Here is a 12,993-nt window from a genome sequence, read left to right as displayed (position 1 = left end):
CCACACCCAAGTGTTTTTCCTTCACTAGATATCCCTTCTAAAGGTAATACAATTAAATTGCCAGGCAGTACCCTAGTAAACATGGAACTAGGTAGGCTCTTAAAAGAAACAAAAGCAGACATCGCCTGCGTTCAGGAACCTTTTCTGCGAGGCGGGAAGATTTCAGGGCTCCCCTTACATTACATCACAATAGCAGGAACACCAGACGCGAAAATCGCAATACTAGTAGTTAATAAAACCTCACAGTAACACAGATCACCCAGGTTTGCTCTGAACACATTGCCACAGCAGAAATAACAGACGGACAATATATGGCTCATGTCGTCTATTTACGCTCAGTGCTCGTATGATATAGAACCTTTCTTAGACAAAATAAAAGACATTGCACTACACTCAGAAAGAAAAAGGCTTCTCATTCTAACCGATACCAACGCAAAATCCCCCTTGTGGAACCGAGACCTATCTGACGACAGATGGCAACTAGTGCTTGACGTAGTAAATGAATGCAACTTCTTCCTACTGAATTAGGAGGGTCAGCCACCTACCTACCGCGGAGACGCCGGTGGTGTAAGTAACATAGACCTTTCTCTAGAGAACGAAAAATCTCTTCCACCAGTCAACACATGGAGGGTATTAGATAGAGCCACACACAGGGACCACAACACAATCGTCATAACCACGGACAGATATGCCAATACGCATAACATGGACTATGAACGGCAGCATTTACTCATAGGAAGAGCCGACTGGCAAAAAGTTCGAGATATTGTTGAGGCGTCGTCAATACACACTGTTCAAGGCAATATAGATTACAAAACGCATGTACTGACAGAGGTCCGACAAAGAGCACAGGAAACAGCTATACCACGGGCAGAAACTGGGCTGGGACAGAAACAACCGTGGTCGACAGAACTGGCAAGACTAAGGAAGGATTCACGGGGCAAAAGAAAGTACTACCAACAAACAAAGACAACTCCTGCAAGACAGAGAAGACTTGGCCTGTATCGTGACGCTAAATAGAAATACCAAAAACAACTAAATACAACAAGGGAAGACTACTAGACCAATTTTATCAAAATCCAGCTGCAGAACGACATCTGGGGACAACCATACAAGATAAAACAGAACGAGTTAAGACACCGACAGTTCCGTCAACACTAAAACAAGCTGACGGCCTAATGACCAGAGGATGGAGAAGCACAGCAGAATATCTTCTGAACAAGCTCGTGTCAGATGATGACCCCCATAAGACGAACGATAACACGCTGACCTAAGAGAAAGGATAAGGCAACCATAAATCAGTGACAGTGTAAATATGCCATTCGCGCAAGAAGTCGCGATGGCAATCCGCAGGCTTAAAAACCGAAAAGTACCAGGCCCAGACAAAATACTTCCAGGAACATTAAAACAAACAGTAACGCAGATCACACCTTTGTTACTAATATGTTCAACGTGGCACTACTAACAGGCAGAATTCCAAACCTCTGGAAAACTGCTAATCTAGTAATAATCAGGAAATCACAAGACAAAGAGCCAACAGAGCCCAAAACGTACCAACCTAACTGCCTCTTAAACACTCTCGACAAGGTACAGGAAAGGCTCCGGCGTGACCGTTGACAATAGCACAGATGCCTCCTACACCTAACGCCCCATCAATTCGGCTCCAGGGAAGGCAGATCAATAGAAGACGCCGTCAATCAACTGACAGTTACAAATAGCTTCAGCGACAAATACGTGGCCGCCATACTAATCGACATAGCCGGGGCTTTTGACAACTTGTGGTGTCCGTACCTCTTCACCAGGTTAAGGGAAATGAAGCTATCAATTTCCCTCTACAATAGCCTCCTCGACTACTACAGAGGCAGAATGACGGAGTGGACGTCTGGTACACGAAGATTCAACACAATTCAGTACAAATTACCTATTAAGACCACAAGGATCTACCACATTGCGATATTTGAATCCATCGCATGCTTCGCCGCAAGTGCTTGGGCTCACAGATTGAACATACAGACTAACAAGACAGTTGCAAGACGAGGTCAAAGTAGTGTACTGCTGAGAATGAGCTGAGCCTTCAACACCACATCACTAGAGGCACTTTGCGTTGAGATGGGGACCTGCCCTATAGACATAACAAAACGTTACTGAGCTGCACTTTACTGGCTTAAGACGGTCAGGCTCGATGAAGTCACCGAAATTTCGGGAACCATCATTATGAACAAAACACAAATGAAACGGATTCAAACATGGCAGAGATAGTGGGACGCATCCGACAAGGGTCGCCGAGTACATTCTTTCTTTCCCGATGTACGCGAAAGATTACAGCTGAAACATGTCGACCCAGACCGGGGGATGGTCCATTTCCTGGCGGGCCACGGGCCGTATCCGTTACACTTAAACCGCATGGGACTAAGTAACGAAGAAGTTTGCCTTTGCGGTGAAACTGGGACGCCAGGACATATCACACTGCTATGCAACACCCTAGCACAAGTGAGATCTATACAGAACGACAATGACATTGCCAGAAAAATACGTAATCCCGATGATTAAAACACAGTAAATTGCGTAGCCTATATTGTATCGAACACTCTGCAGCGCCAAACCCCATATGGAAGGAGATTTAAACAAGCACAAACAACACAACAAACCACATGGGAGCACACAAGAACGAGCACAGATTCGGAAACCGAGAAAGGAACGCAAAGCGAATATGACTCAGAAGGGATCAATACGTAAGGGACCCAAACCAACAACGCATGACACTGTAGGCCACAACACAGTCACAAACAACACAACAGGCAGTAACTGTCATAAAACAAAAAAACACCGACGCCACATTCTAAGACAATAGTAAGAAGGTAACGTCGCTTGGGAGGAGAAGGCTGGGAGAACTTTTATTCCGATGCTCCTCCTGCCCAACGACATATTGCGTAGTGTTTAAAGTATACTGCACACGAGCAGTAATTTATTACTCGTCTCACTGTGTGTGGACAGAAGTCTACAGTATTCAAAGATACAGTCAATGAATTTTATATTTCAAATATATTTTCTGTATAAAGTATGTATAAAAATAAAAATGTAATGCATAAGCCCTACTAAACCGCGCAGAACCTCAGCTGGATTCAAAACTAGGCGAATACCAAGGTGGGTTCAGAAAAGGTAGATCTCGCGTAGAACAGATCCTTAACTTGAAAAACTCAATGAAATATTTACATAGTACTTCAAACAAAAGTTATGTCATCACGTTCGTCGACTTTAAAAAAGCATATGACCGTATAGACCGAGAATCCCTTTTTGAAGTATTAGCAGAATTTGGACTAGATCAAAAGACAACAAACATCATGAAAGAAACACTCACGGAGACCAAATCCAAAGTAAAATTTATGGGAGAATTGAGCACAGAATTTGAAATAGACACAGGAGTACGACAAGGGGATGTACTGTCCCCAGTGCTCTTCAATTGTGCTCTTGAAAAAGTTGTTAGAGAATGGAAAGAAGCAGGTGCACCAGCACACAGACTGGGACCAAGACATAAGGGCATAGAATTACACTGTTTAGCATTTGCTGATGACATGGCACTGATCGCACAAGACATTACTGATGCACGGAAACAGCTAGAATTATTACAAGAACAGGCAGCTAAAATAGGATTACAAATTTCATTTGAAAAAACAAAATTTATGACTGACGTCAAAGATGCACCTTCTGATCTCATAATTGGTAATAACTACATCTCTCGAGTAAAAGAATTTAAATATTTAGGTGAATGGATTGCAGAAAATTGTAATGAAAAGAAATCTGTCAGATCAAGAGTCCAGAAAATGGAGACGGCGTTTCAGTTAACAAAAAACATTTACAATAAATAGTCTCTCGTGGAACTGCAAAATACGACACTACACAACAGTAATTAGACCCGAAGCTCTCTACGCATCTGAGACACTAAACCTTCAACACAGAACACTAAAAGAGGAATTAGAAGAGAAAGAACGTAAGATAATGAGGAAAATCCTAGGACCAAGAACTAAAGATGGGGTACATTATCCAAAACCCAATGCAGAAATTGTTGTTGTTGTTGTGGTCTTCAGTCCTGAGACTGGTTTGATGCAGCTCTCCATGCTACTCTATCCTGTGCAAGCTTCTTCATCTCCCAGTACCTACTGCAACCTACATCCTTCTGAATCTGCTTAGTGTATTGATCTCTTGGTCTCCCTCTACGATTTTTACCCTCCACGCTGCCCTCCAATGCTAAATTTGTGATCCCTTGATGCCTCAAAACATGTCCTACCAACCGATCCCTTCTTCTAGTCAAGTTGTGCCACAAACTTCTCTTCTCTCCAATCCTATTCAATACCTCCTCATTAGTTACGTGATCTACCCACCTTATCTTCAGCATTCTTCTGTAGCACCACATTTCGAAAGCTTCTATTCTCTTCTTGTCCAAACTAGTTATCGTCCATGTCTCACTTCCATACATGCCTACACTCCATACAAATACTTTCAGAAACGACTTCCTGACACCTAAATCTATACTCGATGTTAACAAATTTCTCTTCTTGAGAAACGCTTTCCTTGCCATTGCCAGTCTACATATTATATCCTCTCTACTTCGACCATCATCGGTTATTTTACTCCCTAAATAGCAAAACTCCTTTACAACTTTAAGTGTCTCATTTCCTAATCTAATTCCCTCAGCATCACCCGACTTAATTTGACTACATTCCATTATCCTCGTTTTGCTTTTGTTGATGTTCATCTTATATCCTCCTTTCAAGACACTGTCCATTCCGTTCAACTGCTCTTCCAAGTCCTTTGCTGTCTCTGACAGAATTACAATGTCATCGGCGAACCTCAAAGTTTTTACTTCTTCTCCATGAATTTTAATACCTACTCCGAATTTTTCTTTTGTTTCCTTTACTGCTTGCTCAATATACAGATTGAATAACATCGGGGAGAGGCTACAACCCTGTCTCACTCCTTTCCCAACCACTGCTTCCCTTTCATGCCCCTCGACTCTTATAACTGCCATCTGGTTTCTGTACAAATTGTAAATAGCCTTTCGCTCCCTGTATTTTACCCCTACCACCTTCAGAATTTGAAAGAGAGTATTCCAGTCAACATTGTCAAAAGCTTTCTCTAAGTCTACAAATGCTAGAAACGTAGGTTTGCCTTTTCTTAATCTTTCTTCCAAGATAAGTCGTAAGGTCAGTATTGCCTCACGTGTTCCAACATTCCTACGGAATCCAAACTGATCTTCCCCGAGGTCAGATTCTACCAGTTTCTCCATTCGTCTGTAAAGAATTCGCATTAGTATTTTGCAGCTGTGACTTATTAAACTGATAGTTCGGTAATTTTCACATTTGTCAACACCTGCTTTCTTTGGGATTGGAATTATTATATTCTTCTTGAAGTCTGAGGGTATTTCGCCTGTCTCATACCTCGTGCTCACCAGATGGTAGAGTTTTGTCATGACTGGCTCTCCCGAGGCCATCAGTAGTTCTAGTGGAATGTTGTCTACTCCCGGGGCCTTGTTTCGACTCAGGTCTTTCAGTGCTCTGTCAAACTCTTCACGCAGTATCTTATCTCCGATTTCGTCTTCATCTACATCCTCTTCCATTTCCATAATATTGTCCTCAAGTACATCTCCCTTGTATAAACCCTCTATATACTCCTTCCACCTTTCTACCTTCCCTTCTTTGCTTAGAACTGGGTTTCCATCTGAGCTCTTGATATTCATACAAGTGGTTCTCTTCTCTCCAAAGGTCTCTTTAATTTTCCTGTAGGCAGTATCTATCTTACCCCTAGTGAGACAAGCCTCTACATCCTTACATTTGTCCTCTAGCCATCCCTGCTTAGCCATTTTGCACTTCCTGTCGATCTCATTTTTGAGACGTTTGTATTCCTTTTTGCCTGCTTCATTTACTGCATTTTTATATTTTCTCCTTTCATCAATTAAATTAAATATATCTTCTGTTACCCAAGGATTTCTAGCAGCCCTCGTCTTTTTACCTACTTGATCATCTGCTGCCTTCACCACTTCATCCCTCAGAGCTACCCATTCTTCTTCTACTGTATTTCTTTCCCCCATTCCTGTCAATTGTTCCCTTATGCTCTCCCTGAAACTCTCTACAACCTCTGGTTCTTTCAGTTTATCCAGGTCCCATCTCCTTAAATTCCCACCTTTTTGCAGTTTCTTCAGTTTCAATCTGCAGTTCATAACCAATAGATTGTGGTCAGAATCCACATCTGCCCCTGGAAATGTCTTACAATTTAAAACCTGGTTCCTAAATCTCTGTCTTACCATTATATAATCTATCTGAAATCTGTCAGTATCTCCTGGCTTCTTCCATGTATACAGCCTCCTTTCATGATTCTTGAACCAAGTGTTAGCTATGATTAAGTTATGCTCTGTGCAAAATTCTACAAGGCGGCTTCCTCTTTCATTCCTTCCTCCCAATCCATATTCACCTACTATGTTTCCTTCTCTCCCTTTTCCTACTGACGAATTCCAGTCACCCATGACTATTAAATTTTCGTCTCCCTTCACTACCTGAATAATTTCTTTTATCTCGTCATACATTTCATCTATTTCTTCATCATCTGCAGAGCTAGTTGGCATATAAACTTGTACTACTGTAGTAGGCATGGGCTTTGTGTCTATCTTGGCCACAATAATGCGTTCACTATGCTGTTTGTAGTAGCTAACCCGCACTCCTATTTTTTTATTCATTATTAAACCTACTCCTGCATTACCCCTATTTGATTTTGTATTTATAACCCTGTAATCACCTGACCAAAAGTCTTGTTCCTCCTGCCACCGAACTTCACTAATTCCCACTATATCTAACTTTAACCTATCCATTTCCCTTTTTAAATTTTCCAACCTACCTGCCCGATTAAGTGATCTGACATTCCACGCTCCGATCCGTAGAACGCCAGTTTTCTTTCTCCTGATAACGACGTCCTCTTGAGTAGTCCCCGCCCGGAGATCCGAATGGGGGACTATTTTACCTCCGGAATATTTTACCCAAGAGGACGCCATCATCATTTAATCATACAGTAGAGCTGCATGTCCTCGGGAAAAATTACGGCTGTAGTTTCCCCTTGCTTTCAGCCGTTCGCAGTACCAGCACAGCAAGGCCGTTTTGGTTAATTTTACAAGGCCAGATCAGTCAATCATCCAGACTGTTGCCCCTGCAACTACTGAAAAGGCTGCTGCCCCTCTTCAGGAACCACATGTTTGTCTGGCCTCTCAACAGATACCCCTCCGTTGTGGTTGCACCTACGGTACGGCCATCTGTATCGCTGAGGCACGCAAGCCTCCCCACCAACGGCAAGGTCCATGGTTCACGGGGAGGAAAAAATATATAAAATATATAAAATATATAAAATATATAAAAATATCTCCAAAATAACAGACACAATGCGCATGAGAAGAATCCAATTCATGGGGCACTTAGAAAGAATTGACTCAAACAGGTTAACGCACAAAATCCATACATTTTTAAAGAACAAAACCACAAGACCGAACTGGTACAAACAGACGGAAAAAGACCTGTGAGAATTATGGTCTCCAAATCTACATGATAGAAATGAAATCAGAAAAATCACAAACACACGGGGTTTTGAGGAAGAAGAGAGAAAAACTAACCGACATACATGGTCTACGCAACGAAAGCTAGCTCATTCGTTGTTTATGAAGGAATACTGGGCGAAAAGGAAGGCCAACAAATGTTGATTACGCGTGGTCCTAAGTGATCCATCCGCGAAGAAGAAGAAGTAATGCATAAGTTCTTTAAGGAATAATGCATTCAAGTAGCAACGAACTATATTCTATTTCTACTAAAAAATTTAGAAACATAAATGTATTTGACATGTAAAGCTAAAATTCCTGTATTCCATGTACGAAATGCTCAATCAGTATTTAATCTGTATAATACCAGGTGTATGTATCTAAGGTATCACAAAGAATATACCACAACTACCAATAGTAGGACAAACAGCTGCTGAGTATCATGTAGTGTTCTGACTTGCAACACTCCCAGTAATATACCAATCCAGACAGACACAGAGAGCATACATAGGCACAAACCATTTCAGATGAGAATAGATCGAGGTTCTACCGAGACCTTCTCATCTGAAATAGGTAGAAATAGGCCATTATCAATCAACATGCTACTTAGACTATATCACACATCCAAATGCAGTATATCACTTCCCTCTACATATTGCAAATTTTTTCGCCCCATTCATTGTATTACATTTTCTTGTTTTTTATTATTCTTTGGCATTTGCATTTTATAAATTATATTCTCATCAACTAGGCAGGAACAAATTACTGTATATGGAACCATTCTAACAATTGTTGAGCATTCAATTCGCTGTAACCTTAGAGAAATCTTTATATATTATGTTCTTTATATTATATAAAAAAAGAAAAAAGCTTCAACAACTGAACACCAATAAGATTTAACAATGAGAAGTCTTTGCTTTTAGATTTAGAAGAATCTGACCCACCTTACATTTCAAGGCGGTGGGTTACTCCATACTGATAATGAAATAAATAAATAAATAAATAGGGAAGTACGACTACTCGATAACTCGATTCAGTCGAGTCGACTGACGAAAGAGATGAACGGATAACTTGCAGGCTAACTGACTGGCGGGTGCGGCGCCGGTGGCAATGTGAGCGGCCCGGCAAGGGTGTGGTGGAGGGAGAGGGGGGGCACGTTTCCCCCCACCCCCACCCCCTCATATGTATCCGCACTGCGACCACAGCCCGGTCACGGCACTGTCGGGTGATACGTGTGAAGCGTCCTTTAATGGAAACTACGCCGTAGGCAAAATCTTTATCAGAAATTTTAGGCGTAAATTACAACGTTAAAGAATAATTTTTTTTAAGTGAGAAACGTGGCATATCTTAAGTTACTGTAGTGGATCTTTTTTAGACTGAGATGGGTGAGCATTAGCTGTCTATGAATTATAATTGCCACTTACTGATGTTCTTGTGCCTGTAGGGTGGTGATTCTGTTATTCGAGATATTTTGCAAATGTGGCGAAAGTGTTTCCCATTTTTTCAGAGCTTTAGGTTTCAGAGTATCTTATTATAAATTTTACTTTTGTCTTTCACACGTATGCTGAAAAGCAGTCATCGAAAGTTAATTGACATGTTTCTGGTTCGCTGAATTTGAGGTTGTGTAGAATGTTTGTAATTTTGCTTTTCACAAGGAGACGGCACGACCGTGGGGTTCGGGATTTGTCCGAAATTTTGTATGTTGAAAGAGGACCCCTAACACCTCACATGCTTAAAATATTAGGACGCACTACACGGAAAATCCCGAGAAAAATCGATCCGAAGTTTCTTAGGTGCCGTATGAGTATAAAATGTTAAACCATTCCCGAGTCGCCGTTTGGCCTACATGGTTAGCGCTCAGACCGTTACGCTAGAGATCTCGGGTTCGATTCCTCCTCCTGCACTTTTTTTTTCTTCTGTTGCTTGCAAAATTGCAGCGCATTTTTAGAGGAGAATCGTGAAATTAATTCCCTAGAAGATTGTATAAAAATTCATTCTATAAATCACCATCAATTACCGTCACCAATATTCCGAGACATGATTCAATGTTCCTGGTTTGCCTCAAAATCATCAGAAACTCAAAACATTTTCGTAAATGTTAATGGGGCATGTTTTTGTACAGATTTATTGCAAATGCCCTGTGATTTTAAAAAATCCGCTTTCATATGTTGCGCAAGATGTCACAAAAATTATTGTTTTGTTTGTTTTTACGATAATTACCACTGCGGTTCTTGTTTATAATTATTATATGTATAAAAATTGAATGTTTCCCAATCGACTTTGTTATTCTGATTAAAAACCCAATGTTTTTTCTTCATGTACTTTACAGTGAAAAATGGAAAACCCACCACCATGAATTGTGTTGTTGGACATAAAGAAAATAATGTTTATTGAAGAATGTAACTAATTTGTTAAAGATAATGTAGGTTTGGGAAACTTTCTGAATGATTGGTGGAATAACAAAAGAAAATGAAACAGAAGAAAAAAATGTGCCAGAGGAGGAATCGAACCAGAAACCTCTGGCGTAATAGTCTGAGCCCTAAACATCTTTTTTTTCTTTTTTTTTTTGTCATAACATTCCACAGTAGTACATAATTTTCTACTTACATTTAAAAGTAATAAAACAAACTAAACTTAATTACAGGTTCCTTGGCATTTTAGAAAAAAATCCAAGTCTAAACCAGATAGTGATGTTCGTCATCCCTTGATCGTATTTGTTTTTCAAAGATCAAATTGTCTCTCGTTTCTTCATGTTCTGAATCGCATCATCGAAAATGGAGTTCACATGACTGTTCTTCTGAGGAAGTTGGCGTATGTATCATAATAATTATTCATGCTTAGTAGCTTGTGATACTGGTCAGAAATGTACGTCCAAAAATCTCCTTCGCTCCTTTCTTTACTGAACAGCAGGTAAAATACCGCGTGTCCCTTCAACCAGTTGACGGCATTTTTCTTCCAGATGGGGTATAGCTCTTCTTCCGGGTATAAGAGGCACGCTAGCGTTATCAAATACGGCGGTTTTCTCTGCATAGCTGCTAATTTTTTTCTGATTGACAACCATATATTATTCGCATTTCCACAGACAAATTGATGTTCATCTGTATCAATCAGGTTGCAAGTGGTACACAAAGGGGAATCAGCCAGATGAATGGAATGTAGTCTGGAGTTCGTTGGAAATTTCCTGTTCACAAAGTAGTACCACAATGACCGCACTTTTGTTGGTAAATACGGGTTGTGTATGTTCCTCCAGATATCATGCCAAGAGTGACCGACGTATTTTTGTTCTATGATGTTCTTGGTCTGAAAGTTCATTAAGTTTTGGTATATTTTCTTGACTTTGATGACATCTTTCTCGGTATGTAGTTATATTCTACGAAGAAATGTTTTAGGTAGTAAAGTTCATTTGGGATGTGCTGAACGTCTATTGGGGCGTCCTGGCTGGCCGGCGCTATTTCATTTAACAAGAATGCGGTGACACTGTCGACTGACCGCTTCCATAGTTTATATGTTTTACAGACGTACAGTGCTTGTGCTTTATTGTACACGTCTGTGAGATTCAATCCTCCGTTCTCAATCGACAGAGTCAATGTTGGTACATGACTTTGAAGATGTGGCCGCGGCTGACGAAGTGGCCAAAAGCAGCCAAAATCCTGTTCGCCACTTCCCTCGGCATTGGCAGGGCTTGCGCCACGTAATTTAATTTAGAGGACAAATAGATGTTGACGAGAGCCACTCTTTGTATCTCATCAAGAGTACGGAGATTGTGCTGACGTATACAGGCACGGATGATGTTGAGGATTCTTCTGTAATTAACTGCAATGGTCTGCCGAATATTCCTTGTATACTCCACCCCGAGACATGTCATGGTGACGATTTCCTTTATTGGCCCATGAATGGGAACTCCTAATCCGCTTCCAATATTCATTATGCCAGACTTATCTGTATTCAGTGTCGCACCAGATACTTGTTCATATTTGTTTAATATGTCGAGTGCTTTCTCTATCTCGTCGTTGTCTTTGACAATAAATGCAACGTCATCGGCATATTCCCTGCAGACAATCCTACGGCCGCGTGTAGTGAATCCTTGTAGGTTGTGGCTCAGGCGAAAAAGCAATGGCTCGATTGATATTGCAAAGAGTGACATAGACATCGGGCACCCTTGTCGCACCGAACTTTTCATTACAATGGGCCTACTGGACTGACCATTTACCATAACTGTCGATGTTGACTTCTGCAGAAGATTTGTAATAATGTTGATAAAACCTTACGGAAAGTTCATGGCACGCATGGTGTGAAAAAGGTAAGCATGATCGACTCTATCGAACGCTTTCTCAAAGTCCAATGATACGATGGCGCATTTTATTTTACAGGTGCGGTAATGGAAATAATATCTCTGTAGTCGCACAGTGTTTGGTAAATTGATCTGTCTTTTCCAACGCTCGATTGATGGGATCCAGTGACTGTGTTCAATACTGATTTTAATCTTTCGTTTATGATGCGGGCAAATATTTGACAGTCCGAATTTAGGAGAGTGATAAGCCTAAAATTTGTTACAGATTTTCCTGCAGGATGTTTCGGGATTAGAACAATGGTTCCTTCTAGGAAGTCGCGTGGGACGCCATTGGCGGGATTCATTAATTCGTTACAGATACACGCTAATTTGGGAATCAACTACCTTCTGAACATTTGATAAAACTCCGCCGGGATTCCGTCAGGCCCAGGAGACTTATTTTTCGGGCTTCGTGTTATAGCGTCTGCGACTTCTTCTTCTGTAATTTCAGTTAACAAGTTGTTTGCTTCTACCCGATCGAGCCCGCGTGTGAATCCCGTCATGATGTCATTGTCCACAGGGATATCCATTGTCATTTTGCCTAATAACTCTGCGAAGTACTTGTGAATTTCGTTCTTGATGTCACTTTGCTGCGTCACTAACCTGCCGTCAGAAGATCTTAGTTCGGTTATTATTTTCCTGCGTTGCCCTTTCCTCTTATTAATCACATGATATATAGATGTTTGCTCTCCTTTTAGAGCATCGTGAAGTACTGCTCTTACTTGATGACCTTCCAGCTGTTTCCGCTTCAGTCCGAGAAGTTTAGCCTGAATCCGTTTTATTTCCACGTAGTTGGCGATTACGGACGCATCAGATTGATGTAGGTCACGAAGGACTTGGAAGTAATATTCTATCGTCCGTTTTTGCCAAACACTTTTACACTGTTACATAGATCCTGTCGATGTGACCAGCGGAATGATTCGTAATACAGGTATGAGTGAAACCCGGCAATGCACCGTTCTTGAGCTCCCAGGTGTCAATTAAGCGGAGTTCTGTAATTACGGCTCCGAGTTCTGCACAGTTATTAAAATGCGGCGTCTGGTCTTTTGGAGACAGCACACAATTATAATCACCTCCAAAAATGATATGCTCG

The sequence above is a fragment of the Schistocerca nitens genome, chromosome 9 (genome assembly GCF_023898315.1).
Source record: "Schistocerca nitens isolate TAMUIC-IGC-003100 chromosome 9, iqSchNite1.1, whole genome shotgun sequence".
NCBI classification, from domain to species: Eukaryota; Metazoa; Arthropoda; class Insecta; order Orthoptera; family Acrididae; genus Schistocerca; species Schistocerca nitens.
Note: the sequence above shows the minus strand (reverse complement) of the source record.